Source organism: Nipponia nippon, unplaced genomic scaffold, assembly GCF_047370975.1.
Source record: "Nipponia nippon isolate SJK-2023a ecotype South Korea unplaced genomic scaffold, ASM4737097v1 scaffold_7, whole genome shotgun sequence".
NCBI classification, from domain to species: Eukaryota; Metazoa; Chordata; class Aves; order Pelecaniformes; family Threskiornithidae; genus Nipponia; species Nipponia nippon.
In genome coordinates this window covers 44385635-44399987 of record NW_028262391.1, presented here as the reverse complement: position 1 = coordinate 44399987, position 14353 = coordinate 44385635, and the positions used below count along the sequence as shown (strand labels likewise).

The 14353-nt window shown below is 35.8% G+C and overlaps 1 long non-coding RNA gene across 1 annotated transcript in view; it reads right to left on the bottom strand.

Moving 5' to 3' along the window:
* Positions 1-2560: 2560 nt before the first annotated feature.
* The window catches only part of LOC148051050 (uncharacterized), a 124609-nt gene continuing 112816 nt past the window's right edge, over positions 2561-14353 (bottom strand). Inside the window, exons 3-4 of the long non-coding RNA XR_015700464.1 lie at positions 13928-14029; positions 2561-3422 (exon numbers count right to left, since the gene is read on the bottom strand). This is a non-coding gene — a long non-coding RNA (uncharacterized LOC148051050). The remainder of the gene's footprint in view (positions 3423-13927; positions 14030-14353) is intronic.

Genomic DNA, 14353 nt, shown 5'->3' with positions numbered 1-14353 from the left:
TGTATAAGGGTTGCTTGCAAAATCAAATCCATGTACTGGTCTATAGTAAGAAGCTTCTTTCTTTTTTACAATGTCATCCTTTGAATATTAGTGACAAGTGATATAAAGTTTTCTGGCTACATTAAAGGGCTTCTCAAAAGCAGACCACAATTTATAACAACATTATAAAGCATAGCTTTAGAGTGTATATGGAGTGCAAATGCAAATGTCACATGTTTCAGTTTGTAGCACCATCTCATGAATTTGCCATATAATACAAACACTGCATGATAATGAAAACAAGGCAGTGGAAGCTCAGAAGTCTTCTATTTGTGTTCTATCATGAAACTGACTATCAGCATCTGTAAAATCGCCAGAAGCACAGCTACTAAGATGTATTTATTATCAAGTAGTGTTATCTGTTCCATAATTTAACACTGAAGCTAGATTTCTAATGGTAAACCCCATTTTTTCAGTGGTTGCCTCCTCCACCACAGCTTCCTCTATAAAGGAATCTGCTTCTCTGAAGTGTCACAGGCCACATCACAATCAGGATAAAAACTTTCCCGACATGCTTAGGAAAAAAAGAAAAAAGAAAAGAAAGATCCCTGCTTCAAGATTTCTTATCTACATAAAAAAAATATACGTGGCTTGAAAAACCATATGTGTATACACAAATCCTTATACACAACTTGAGTCCTTCTGACAGGTGCACCAGGTCTCCAAGGAAAATACTTTCTGCTATTGGAACATTAATGTAAAGAATGTCAAGGGCTGAACAAAACAGGCTGTAAAGAGTAGGGATTAAACTAACCTCAAATGCATGGCAGTAGGGAAAGGCTGGTTACCTTGACCATTTCTAGATTTTTTTTATTTTTTTCTTCTCTTTAAAGCAATGACTTTTTCCTTGTGCAGGTAGCTGGAAATTCAGAAAGTACATCAGAAATAATCTCTTAACACTGTCTATAGGAACATCCAAGCTCTGGCTGCAGAGGCAGTTGTCCCCACACATTCCCTGGAACTTGTCCTCAGAGGGTCTGTACAGGCTGTAAATAGCAAAAGCAATATCGTCCTCCAAATCAATTTTAGCTTCAAAATTTTCCACAGCTCCCTGGCAACTTTCTGCCTAATCTGCACCCTGTGTCAAACTGGTGATTCAATTCATACCTCCTAGGGTACAGGAAAAAAAAAATCCTGTTGTGAAATCAGTGATGGATATGCATTTCTAAGGAGTTTTATATTAAGAAGGAAAAAATTGTCATCCTTTGATCAATTTATTCTCCAAGCACTTTGAGTAAATTTATCTGACCTCCTCGTTAATTTTGTCAAACAATAATTTTTGTATGACAATGGCTTCGCTGCTCTTATTATTTCGTCCTCTGGAGTCAAATCTTGTGATCTCCATGCAGAAAAGTCTCATATGGGATTCTGAGAGTGTTTGTCCATACAAGCATTCCTGAATTTTACCCAAAATAAAAGACAAAGCAGCATGACAAACAGCACCACAGAAACAAACTACCACAGGCATAGTTATTAAGGAGAATGAAAAGGAAAAGCTAATTTATAAAGATAACTCACAGTCTTCAGTCTGTTTAACAGACATAATGCTAATAGAATAGAAACAGATTTTATTAAGCACTGAACAAACGATTAAAATAATATTACTATGCACTTTATTTAAACAGAGGCAACTATAATTGATATGAAGATCAAATAAAGAGCCTGATTCTGCAACTTTCATAGATCTTCAGTAACATCCTCCTGCTTAAATTCATCACATCATTTCACATCAGCCTCTGATTTCCTTTTGCCTGACTGTCCTACAGTTTTCTCCATGGCATCCTCTCCATGAAGATGAAAATGTGATCCCAATAAGTCACTAGGACTAGGGGCAACAGACCTTATCTAGAAGTTATTTTTCAACAATGCAACACTGTGCTCTCTTTGTTTTAATCTCCTCTTATATATAAAAAAATACTACTTTCCTCAAGAAAGAGAAACACTCTTACAACATAATTGTCTCAGATATAGACATGTCTAAATTAAGGACACAGTAACACTGACAAAGGTTTGTCCTCCCCTCTTTCAGCTTCACAGAAAGAATAGCTCAAAGTAAGAAGTATAAGGAAGATACAGACTAAATTCCACTCTTGTTACAGATTGTGCACTGCCTTGAACATCTTCAGGATTCCATAAATTCATCCTAATAATGAACGTACCACTGAGCCCTTCTGCAAATTCTAGAAAGCTACACACCACACTCCTCTGCAGAGTCTTTACTTCTTTTCTTCAGTGTCCTGCTGTTGACCTTGATATGCACGTGCTGATAAATTCTTTCCAAACCCATTAAACGATGAACTTTTTCTTACAACTGGACCTTGAAAACTTGAATTTTCACACTAAATTATTATTTTGGTGAGACTAGGATAACGTATTAAAAAACAAGCAAACAAACAAACAAAAAACACACAAGACACAGAAGTGTTTTACATTTACTCCTGTTTGCACTGACAAAGTCAATTTTAACTTGGGAATTAACATTTTAAAGAGTCTTTATCAGGTCAGGAAGTTCAGTTGTGGATTGTATTTCTCTGAATGCATTCTATAGATTTACCATGCCTTAAGTATTAAATTACTTCAAATACTTGGCAAAAAACATTCAACCTCTCAATAACAGCAGAATTAAAAATACAAATCTCACTGATTTAGCAACTCTGGTGGACGAAATCTTTCTGTTCTCCTACCACTGTTGAACATCTATACGTATTCTCTAGCTTTATCACTGCATAAAGGAAAAAAATTTGAAGAAACCAAGGTAAAAAAAACAATGCAGTATTCTCTACTTTTGGAAAAGGTAATATTTAAATCTTGATACATAGGTCCTATTTCTAAATAAGGCAGTGCTTATATGCAACAGTTAGCCACAAACTATGCAAAATCATGGTAAGTAACTGAATGTTCTGAAACAAATACATTTCATTTATATTTTTTAAAAATTCATGACTCCGTACGTTTTTGTTTGAGATTTTGTACACTTAGAATTTGCATTTGTACTTAAATCTTTTCCTATAAAAGACTTTTTTCAAATAATGCTTGTTTGGTACAAGTAACTTACAAAATAAGGGTAGAATGAAGACCTGTATATAATGATTCCAATTTAATCTCAAGAACAGATCCTTTCAACACGTAATTCCTCAAACACTGTAATTTCAATATGCTCATACTATTAACTGGGAGAACCACAAGCCATTTTAGCCTATAGACCATTTTGGGCATATCCAAGAAACAAGCAAAGCTAAAGGTAGACATTTAAAATAAATACATACATACATAAATGAAGATACAGAGGATGGGTGCATATTCTCCCTGTCAGACCCCCATCGCATCCTTCCACATATTGCTTCCCTTTCATTCCAATGTTTTAGATCTGCAGTCTTCTCTTCCTAGGCAGAAGCAATATTGATCAGGTTCAGACATAGTTTTGGGAGAGAAGACTTCATGCCATGTTCTTGCTACAGCTTTGGGACACTATATTCAAGATGCTGAAATCCCAGTGGTCCATTAACTGAAGTGCAAGAGATAAAAAGTTTTTTTAGGTATAAATCTTGCACATTATCATCTCTGATAAAGTGATGAGGGGAGAGGACAAGGGTGGGTGTGTGTGTGTGTGTCTGGTCTTATCATTCTACCATAAGACAGCACCCAATGAAACACATTTTCCTTCCAGCAGGCTGCAAGCTCAGGTCTTTCTGGAAAAAGAGAGGTTACAATTATTCCTCTTTATAGGTAACTGAGGCCTTGATTCTTCATATAGCTTTCTGCAAACTGTCTCTTTTAGTACCTCCTGCTACCTGCAGTTATAAAGAGAGATGAGAGTTCTCCAAGTCTCTTATTGTAGTGACACTTCCACAATGATTTTAAAAAAAAAAAAAAAATAATCACAAAAATTACAAAATAAAACACAGATGTGCGATATCCAAATTCCTATATGGTCTTAAAAGTGCCTGGGAATGAAATTTTTATCACTCTCCATAAGATCTTGTATAAAGTTGCTGGTTTCTGCAAAGGACCCAAATAGATCTTTCATCAACTCATGCTGAGAGAACAGGGCAATCAAAACCTGAGAGCTGAGACAGATAACTGCTATGCTCAGACCCTGCTTTCGATTGCACAGGTATCTACCTTATCATCAAGTCTCCAATACTGAAAAACCATACAGAAAAAAATACATGTATGAAAAACAAGAACACAACAAAGGTGATGATTTTGTGATGAAACATCTATGTACTTGTATGAAACAGTACCAAATCATTTTTTTTGTTTTTGCTTCATGGCTATGCATATCCATATATTTAATAAACTTAAAAAACAAACAAACTGGTGAACAACTGGATAGTTAAAAAGGATCAGCATTCATTGCACAGTAAAAGTTGTCACATCTTTGGATATGCTTGAATTGCAGCAAACAGACTACTGCAGATACTGGTCATCTGACATAGTAAACTGCTCATTGATGTGATAATTTTTTAAATAATTATAGCATGGGTTACCAAGATCTTACATACAATGTGTTAAATAAACCCTTGTCTTGACAGATGGGTTATAGACTGCTCTCTTTTGAAGCCGAAACGGCCAGTTCTGGACTCCTTGCTGGCAACAGCTTTGCCCTCTTCCAAGCCTGTGGTGTGGCAATGCTGCACAAAGCACCGCAGCGGCAGTGCGGGACCACAGCACCGGCCTCCATTTGACAAGGGCAAACAGACGAGGGGGGAGGGGGAGAGACATGTCTGAGGGCAAAAATTAAACCAGCTATGAAGAACAGATAAAAATGTAAGTATCAATTTCAAGGCCTGCTCTTCATAACCTAGACAGTCCTCCAGTATAACTATGCTGGTTATGCTTTAACTCCCACCGAAGTCAACAGTTCAGACAGCACTGCTTTCTACGTTTCTCATACTTTCTGTCAAAAAAAGAAAGTGGGGAAAGTGAACGTGAAAAAAAGCAGCTTACTCATTCCTCAACATACTGCCCATGAATTTTTAATGAATAAATTTTGAGTTTGTTCTTTATGCTGCAGAGCTCTCCCCACACTCACCTTTAAAAAAAACAAAAAAAACAAAAAACCACACCAACAAACAGGAAACTGAATTATATTACTATTTCCTAACACTTTAGATATAGAAGAAACCTCTTTCTCTTCCAAGTTTTACAAATGCATATTATATTTTTAACAGAACCCTCAGATTTTATACTGTTCCTTCTCATTTACGTTGTCAGATGCACCATGGCATTAGGCTTAAAAGCTAGACAGCATTACTGCTCCAAAGGCAGCATAGCAAACAAGAAAAACAATTAAATTTTGTATGTTTACAAGTGAAAGTCTGCTGTAAATAACCATGTCAAGTAGATCTTGCTGTGGGAAGGTGGGATCAGAATATCGATAAGAACTGACTGTGAGAAGGAAGGAATAGCTATCTGCAACAGGCTACAGAAGGCACAGGTAAAACAAGAGAAAACTAGGTTTAGCCAAGCTATGGGATAAAGAAAAATGAAGGAAAAAAAAAAGAAGTAAAAAAATCCTAGTAAGCTGGATTGGGGATGGCAGAAGGTGGCGGAGCAAGAAAATAGATCACAGTTCTGTGTTTCTCCTGTTGCTCTGCACTTCCTCCATGGTTTTTGATCTTTCTTCAAATATTTGATTCCCCATATATTATCTCATTTGCAGTAGACTGGTTCACACTGCCAGCACTGAATCTGGAATACCCAGACTGGAGGAACTTCCAGGTCTGTCAAGCCTTTTAATCTATAATGGGAGAAAACCTATGCGTATGACTGCCTGAAAGACCTAGAAAACAAGAACAAAGCAAACCAAGACCATGTCTACTTTGTACCGTACACTGCTGAATAATTGTCATAGGAATAAGGTGTATTTTGTCCTTAGGTTACTAGTCCAAAGATATTTCTTTTTCTCCGACCATGCCCTATGCTGGAAAGCACACTAACCTGCCAATACCCATCACTCCAGAAGTGAGAATATATCAAAGTACTCTGAAGATCTCAGGGAGAAAGTCCCCAACATAGTTAGCCCAGTCTTTCTGATGTTCTCATTTCTCTCAAGTGTCCTCTCTTCGGAGAGGAGAGCAGCTGATCAGTGATGAGCGTGGCCTTATTAAGAGTAAGGAAACTATAAAGTAATAGGAAATAAACAATGCCAAAGAGGAGCCAGACTGCAAGGTTTCTACTTTGTTAGCCTAGTCTGGCATTTAGAGATAATACAATAATACAAACAGTAGCATTCGTTACTAAATGTTTTGTCAGTAGAGTCATTTAAAATAATCACATTTTACTTTTTTTTTTTTTAATACTCACAAAGGGTTTCATAACATTAAAAAAATCCTCCAGTTCTACTCAAATCTTACACTGTCTGATAAAAAAACTCTCACCATGAGATAGAGCTGGCCATAGCTCATTCTCTAATCATTGCCTGGCATTAAGAGTTATGAGAAATCAATTATAATCACTATTAAATAAGGGGGTCATCATCAATATGCCAGTAGCCTTGACAGAAAAGGGTGTTAAGAGCACAATCACTAAATATGATTTCATACGGATATCTCTCCTGTGATCTGTATAAATGTGGAAAGCTGAAGGAGTAAGGAAAATGATCAGTACATGAAAGACTAAAACAATGAATAAAAGCTAAGTTGATTTAACAATGCCTAATATGACAGCATCACTGCAATTAAGATATTCTCCATAAATAAAGAGGAAAGATTACTGGGAGCTATGCAATCATTTTGATAAGCTTGCAAATAAAAATAATCCAGCAATTTTGATGTCCAAAATTAAACATCAAATGGCAGTGTCTAAAGCATCACACAGCTTTGGCTGGCTGCACTTCATTGAGAAGTCTCAATTTGGCCATTTAATCTTACATATTTTTTTCCCTAAAGCTTCACTAAAATAGATACTATGTATTATAATCTCTGTGTGTGTGTGTTTGTGTGTGTGTATACACACACATATATCAACTGCTAGTGAACAAAAAGGGTGACTGAAAAACACAAAACTGCGCTGTTTATCCCCCCCACCTGCCCTCCTCACCCACTGTCTCATACTACATTTGCTGTTAAGTTTCTTCATAGAAGCTAGGCACTAAGCTTCTACCCTTTCTCAATGGAAATCCATATCATCTCACTGGTACATTCAGTTTTTGTTCATCCTACTCTTCACAAAAACCTTAAGAAATGGCCATTCCAGAACATAAAACCATGCCATGTGCCAACAGCAGCATCGTTAGTAAAATAAATTAGTTTATTTTAGTATCAGTCTTAGACTTTCACTGATATGCTACTATAAATTTGAAGTCTTGACCCAGTCTCCATCCAAGAATGCACCTTCAGAAGAAAACAATGAAAACCAAGGAATTCTAAAGAAATAAAAAACTCGAGGGCTTTATTTCACCTCAACTTTTATTTCCAACATACTGTTCTGAAATATTGCTGGATTTTTTGCATTTCGGGTTTTTTGGTTTGTTTTTTTCAGTATTGTTTTCAGAGTTCAAACTACTTATAAAGATACTGAACTGAGAAACTAGCAAAAAAAAAAAAGTCACAAATTTTAAGGCACATTGAATTCCTCTGTATATATGCATGTCAGCTGACAAACAGATACTATGAGAAAGCCTAGATAATAATTGTGATTCCTTTTTCTGCTAGCAGGCCACCACAGTACATATTTTTCTTCAATGTATGACCCAATACAATCGTGCTGTTTACCCTCCTCTTGGTATTATACTGATGTGATAGCTAACACATGCATAGCTTCTTCTCAGACTTATGTCCACCATTTTTCAAAACTTATTCTCTGGAATGAAATCATAGTTCATGACAACCTAAAGATACTTTCTCATACTCCTAAATGACAGGAATACTTTCTGCAGTTCTGCCACTAGACTCCTACGTGCAGTCTTGATGTTATAGTCTTGAAATACAACTTCATTTGTAGAAGAAACCACCCTCAGAAGACAGCAATTTAATTGCAAATAGTAGCACTTGTAGTGCCAAACGTCTTCTAAGAAAAGCAGGATTTAACCAACAGATGCTGTCCTTCTATTTGAATTCTGGCTCTTGAACAATTAGGATCTTAAAGGACTAATTCTTACAGGCTCCTCCAGCACAAAGAAACAGCAAAATACTTCTGTGCTCATTTGAATCTCAAAATGGAAGCATATTTGTTTATATTCTGCAAATGAACGTTACATCCATAGTATTTTGATAACCACTGTAACAGATTAAATGGTCTGTGCAACAAGATGTACCTGCATTCAAAGTCAGTAGAGGGAAGGATACAGGAAAAAGATAGCCGCAGGATGCAATGATAGCCAGACCTAAAGCACTTTGTTTATTTGGATTTCTTTCCAGCCATCTGTATCTTGTCTTTACAGAGTAGAAGTATTGTCTCATTTGCCCTTGACGAGATATAAATTAAGAAATGCTGCTAACACACGTTCGTTTTAAACAATTGCATAGATTCTCATTTCAAAGGACATTTTAAAACCATTCTCCCTTACAAAACATTAGCATATGCTTCTTAAGTGCTCCTGAAATAAAATTTGTATCACTACAGTCACATGGCATTATTCTGTCTACAATAGCTAGTATCAGCTGCCTTGTTGTTAAGACTTGAATCAGAATTTCCTTGATGCAAATGTTTTCTCTCTAGGGTACATAATTTTACTTCTGAGTCCTCCTGAAAATTATAAGGCAATCTAAAAACATCCTCCGCTCCTGTTCCTTGTATGAGTATCTCTCACCAGCCCTCCTTCCAAAAAGAAAATCAGCATTAGTTCAATAAACAGATGAAAACAAAATTCCTGGTTTCTTCACAATCAGTACAAAGTTTGATTTTTAATCAACCTTAAAAAGCAGTATTACTTTTAACATGCTTAATAAAAGCAATGAATTAGCAGAACAAAAATTAAGGCATTACATACATGTTATAATTTGGGGGGGGGGGTGGGTTTTTGGTTTGTTGTGGGTTTTTTTTGTTTTGGTTTTGGGGGGTTTTTTGTTTGTTTGTTTTTACAAGTCCTAATTAATAACAGTAAATCTTGAAATGTTATTGTATCTCAACATGCACAACTCCTGACCTTGAAACCTGTAATGTCTATCATCATCTCGCTGTTAGAACTACCATCTCTATAAGCATGTGAGATCTTGTATTTAACTAAATCAACTGATCAGTGCAGCATTGACAATCACTTTGTTTTTAAAATTACCTAGTTTCACATTCCCGGTATACAGCTGGATTGATTAAACAAAGGTGTCCATATTCAGAATATTACTTTACAAGGCAGGGATAAAACAGACATTTACATATTTTTAGACCAACCTCTGTTCAGCTGAAATTCTTGTAATGGCTCAAGTTGGCTTGAATTAAACTTCTATTTCCTCATAAGCTCTGGTTAGGAGATATTTTGTTTTCATATGTTGCAGAATTATTCACCTATAATTACTTTAAAATCTTACATAAACAGGCTTAACTTCAGAGTCTCAAAAGAAAACAAGAGCACGTTATTTAACACGTAGTTCAGCAATAAATGGAGGCAAGTGCAGATTCTGTTGATACTGATTTAGGATTCTGACAATTCTATAAAAAAATAGGATACTCATTTAAAATAGGCAATATCCCTTGGTTTTTGTGCCAAGCATCAGAATGAAGTGGACCTGCTACAATAAAGGCAATGCTCAGCAGAGATTCCCTCCCGAATTTAGATTTAATCATACCTGACTGATTGAAAAAAGCACTCATGCTATTTAAAAAGAAAAGGGGGGGGGGGGGGGGGGGGGAGGAGAGAAGCAGCTGATAAGTACAAGAATAGTTAAGACAGTATCCATCTGGGATCAGAAAATCATATTTCTTTAGAACAAAGTGATTTTATGTTTTAGATTTAACCTAGATTGGAGAATTATGCAAGACAGACTTAATAAACAGGAGTCTCTCATTGGGATGAAGAGACATGAAGTCTTAACAGAACAGACATGTGAGCTGTTCCCCATTATCTACCATACACACCATATATGCCTTTTGAATCTGTCACGTAAAGCAAGCTCCTGCATTTGCTGAACTGATCCACTTCTACACAGTGCTACGGCCATATTGATTAGTGATACAACTTTGCAAGGACAGTTAGCAGAACATAGTAAATGCAGGTTAAATCATCAGGACTACTTCTGATCCAGTGGAAAGATTCCTGTTGACCCCATTTTGCAACTAATAAGGCCTCATGTGAGCAAGACTCCTCCTCTTTAATTTCATGCTTATGTAATGTATAGACACACCAAATTCTTTCATTCATGGTGGCATATCTGCTGCCTCAGCAACACGCACACCTTTTCAAAATCAGAATTTGGAATATTGAATTTATCTTCAAACATTGTTTTTCCAAAATAGCCATATTACAAATACCATCAAAGTCTGAAATATTTAATTACCATCATATTGATCCATAAAGTCATTGGAATACCAAGGCTTAAATTCAAACAAATCAGCACAACAGGTGAAAAAGTTTATGCCAAACTTGACTCATGAACAGGGCATATTTTTGAGAACATTACAAACAGCAGAATAAAGATACCAGAGATCCAGGTCTATTCAAATTTCAAAGTGAATGTTCGAATGTCTGCAGTTCTCCGGATGAGCACACACATACAAGCCCAGAACACGTGAGGATTCTACCACACTTCATATGTGCCTGCTCAGCTATACCAAACATCTCTTTCTTTAATGATAATGATCTCAATTCTACAGTTTACAGTTATTCAACAAAAAATTAAGCAAAGTACCATACAGAGTAGACAACTGATCATCTTGCTAGCAACTTAAATGTCTAAACCTTTGCTTTTTCTAATCTAGTTTCACTATTTTGCTGTTGAAAAACTCAGTTTTCATTTTTATAATTTTAGTCCAGATGGATTGCAGGCTTGGATAACAACATAAAACTGGTTAATCAACTTTCATGCCATATTTATGCTGCAACAGGGAGATTTTACTGTTGTCTGCAGTTTACCACTGCATACTGTGGAATACAGCCAGTGTTTTATGTACCCTTAAAATTGCAAGCTGCAGCCTGTCAGTGACCCTAAGCCTGCTACTAACAACAATCTCTTGTCTTTGTCGAACACAGATTCAGTTAAATTTAATTAAAAAAAAAAAAAAAAAAAAAACAAACATAACACCCCTCCAGCAAGCAGAATTATATTTCACTCATGAAATTTATGACTTCTCAGTCCTACTGGTTATCTTGTGTCAGAAAGCCCAGTTAAAAGTCAAGAAACATGTATTTCCTAATTAATTTGTTATGGCATCACTATCCCCATTCTTAATGCAAGTATTTTGCCAAATAAAGAAATTCCTTTTACAGAAACTGCAGTGTAACTGTAGCTCTGATTATCATATTTTGACAATAGTGCTGCTTTGGTTTTACTGGAGTTATTTTCCTCAGTATGCTGAAGGACTTGCATGGAAAAAAACTGTCAAAGCTGGTATGGCATTCAGTATTTTATAAATCACTTCTGGACATTTATGGCAGCAAGTAACTTAGTAATTAAAATCAAATTCCATGGCTGTTCAGAAAAGTCAAGACTGACAGCAGACAACAATTAACAGCAGATATTTGAACCACACCAATTACATATAGCTTGCAATTAAGATTATTACTCATAAATTATAATGTATAATGTGTTTTGCCTAATCACATTATCAAGAAGCAGAAGAGTGAGAAATTACTCATATTTCAGCAACTGGTTTTACTGCACCACCATCACTTAAGCATTGGAAGCAGTCCAGTTTACCCAAAACTACAAAAGCAATACCAGTGGACTTTGACCAATGCATTCAATTAAAGTTTGCCCTTAATAACTCATTTTACCTCTACATGAAATCTGGACACCATTAACCTATCCCACATTGCGGCTGGCATTTTTTGTGGTTTTGTTGGGTTGTGTGTGGAGGTTTTGTTTGTTTGACAATGTAGTGTAGCACAAATCAAGTTCCTATGAAGATTGTATGTGGCATATAACTTATATGTTATTTAGATTAATAAAAGTAGAATATTTGAAGGTTTAATGTAATACAGAAATATGCTTTATTTATCATAAAACAAAGGTAGTTTATTTCACTAGCTTAAAATACGGAGACAATTGATACCTGTCACAGTAGGCAACGCACTTTTTTCTCCCAGTAAGCAGCATTATGTCATTCCCAATGATAAAAAGTAAAATTAAAATCTTATTTATAGTTTAAAAGTAGTTGTAACCTGGGAGGCTATAATTCATCAGCAAAGCAGGACTAAGTATTATCTGCAGGTGCCCTAGATTAGTTTGATTTTAAGAAGAATGGGAAGGCACAAAAAAACTACAACCATGGGGTGGGGGCAATCATTTGAATTGGCTCAAAATTTGGAAACATTACAGTGAGTTCCAGCAGCAATTGTTTAGCAGAGTACAAATGAAGTGACTAGAAGAAATATCTTCTCGGACAATTACAAACTACTTTAATCACATGGCTCAATCTTGAAGGGGATACATTGCTATCTACAAATTGCTTAAACCCCTTCCTACAATAGCAGTTCCTGAAATTTCATTTTCCTGCTCTTTTCCTTCCTCCATGAATCTCTTATGTTGCACTTTTTAAAGCCAGCCAAGGCCAGGTCATAGTTTCTCAATAGCTAATCTGAAATTTGTAATATTTTATTGTCACAACTAATTTTGGCCTTTGGGCTTTCCAAGAAGCTGTATCTCTTTATACCAAAACAGTTATTTTCATAACCCCACTACTTTTATTTTATTACATTATGTTTCAGTTTAATATTTGTAAGTACAATTCAACTAACTGATGATAATACCTTTAAAAAAACTTCATTAAAAAAATTGTTTCTTATTGAATAAACGGCACTATAAGTAATAAAAAGCTGCTTTAAATTTATCTTTATCATCACATGTCAGCCACCACAAGCAATATCTAACTATTCTCTAAAATAATAAAACTATGCTGACCTCTCGAAAACCATTCCACACTGTTTTCATTCTTTCTGTAACAATGCACTCAAATGCACAGCAGCAACAATTACAAACACATCTGGATTGAGCAGCATAAACTGCCCTACCACCTTTGTGAGAGGACAGGCCCGTAGTGCAGGTCCAGAACTGACTTTAATGAAATGCAGAAATATGCAAGTTGGCTGGGTACCAGTAACATGAAGGAGTTGCAAGTCATTTATCTTCCTTGTAAGGTAAATAAGCATGGGAAAAATCAGCTCCTTGCTGATGTGCTTACCTTCTTACTGGTACTCAAGTTGACATGGTATTTATAACTGCTACACTGCAGTCACTTTTGGGACAGTAATACAATGTCTAAATCCTCTGACACAATCAAGAGCTATAGAAAGCTTCAAAATGATGAAAGGACTGTTAATTTAATCAAGGAGAAAGGCCTGCTTTGCAAAAATATTGTCCTGAGCCAAAAGATGATTTGTTAAACAAAAAAAAAAAAAAAAAAAAAAACAAAAAAAACCCCAAAAAACAACAAAAAAACCCAACCAAACAACAGCCTAGGCTACTACTGATAGTGGGCTGAATACATAGGCCCTGATCTCCTGTTTTTAACTGTGACCTCAGAGAAAGGTACACAAATCTCCATAACAAACAGTGAAACTAGTCCACTTCAGCATGTTTTTGTGATTAATTAATGACCAAAATGAGAACATTAATCATGCATTTATTATTAAAACAAAACATGTTTTTGTCAGAGTTTGAGTGATGATGCTAGAACAAATTAGACATTACTTCCACATGAAGCAGTACTTTTGTTTCAAAGAGTACGTAGGCCATACCAATTCAGCTCCAAACAGAAACAAAACTAATAAACATTTCCTCAAATCTCTTACCTTCCTCACCAGTCACGTTGCACTGCTTTCCTGCGTTACTGTCTGTCTCTGCTTGTCTTTTTCTCCCCCGTTTGTGTTCCACCCTTCTTCCATATCTCTCCCCTTAAAAACAGAAGAAAAGTCTTTCGGTCTTTTATAATTGAAAGCATGCTATTTTCAGATCGTAACAGGAGCTTTTTTTTTTTTCCATTACACATTACTATCCTCCTTTTGTCTTACCAGTTGAGACAGTTAGCTCCTTGCACTGAAGAACCTAAATTTGTGCAAACCCAGCACAAGACTGTAATCCTAGTGACTACCTAAATGTTATTAGCACGCACTTACTAAATTTAGCAGCATAATTGTGGTCTAGTAAGGATTCACCTTCAACTCCAAAAATAAACTCATTAGATGTATCTTATCTTTGTCTGTGAAAGTTAAAATATG